The sequence below is a fragment of the Protobothrops mucrosquamatus genome, unplaced genomic scaffold, assembly GCF_001527695.2.
Source record: "Protobothrops mucrosquamatus isolate PMUCROS unplaced genomic scaffold, P.Mucros_1.0 scaffold115, whole genome shotgun sequence".
Taxonomy (NCBI): Eukaryota; Metazoa; Chordata; class Lepidosauria; order Squamata; family Viperidae; genus Protobothrops; species Protobothrops mucrosquamatus.
In genome coordinates, this window is record NW_015386487.1 from 1203006 (window position 1) to 1203608 (window position 603).

Sequence of the window (603 nt, forward strand, 5' to 3'; positions counted from 1 at the left end):
TTTCAAATTTGCAGAGAAAACCATACAAAGATATTTCTGCTACAGATTCCTAGAATTGAGCAGCATCACTACTCACAAAACAATCGGCCAGCTTTCCTTCATCCAATACATGTGCATTTGATTACTTGCCTGCATAAATACAATATCTTAAACCAATCTTTTGTCAATATCAGGTTATTTCCTGTTCTTACAAATGTCATTTTGAATTTTTCGGGTATTTGGATGTATCCACAGGCTTTGTAAGGTAAAGGAAAAGCCTTATTAAGTAAGGTAAAAAGACAAAGCTCAGTTCCTAGTGATTTCATGGACACATCCCTGTAATTTTCTTGACAACAATACAGAGTCACCTTCTTTGGGAAAGTATTTTTTGCTTCCAATCTGAAATTGTCTGGTGGTCCCAAGCAGATAGTAACCAGGCCTGTAAAATTGTAAAACTGTCCCATCCACAAGGCTGACAAGAATCCCTCCCAAACAATGGATAAAAACTCTAAAGAGCACAAATTGCAAGAGACACCCCTCTGCTGTCTCAACCCAAACCTCCCTCCACTTTGTTAAGGAACAGTCTGAGTATCACTTCAAACCAGCCATAAATCCACCTGTCAG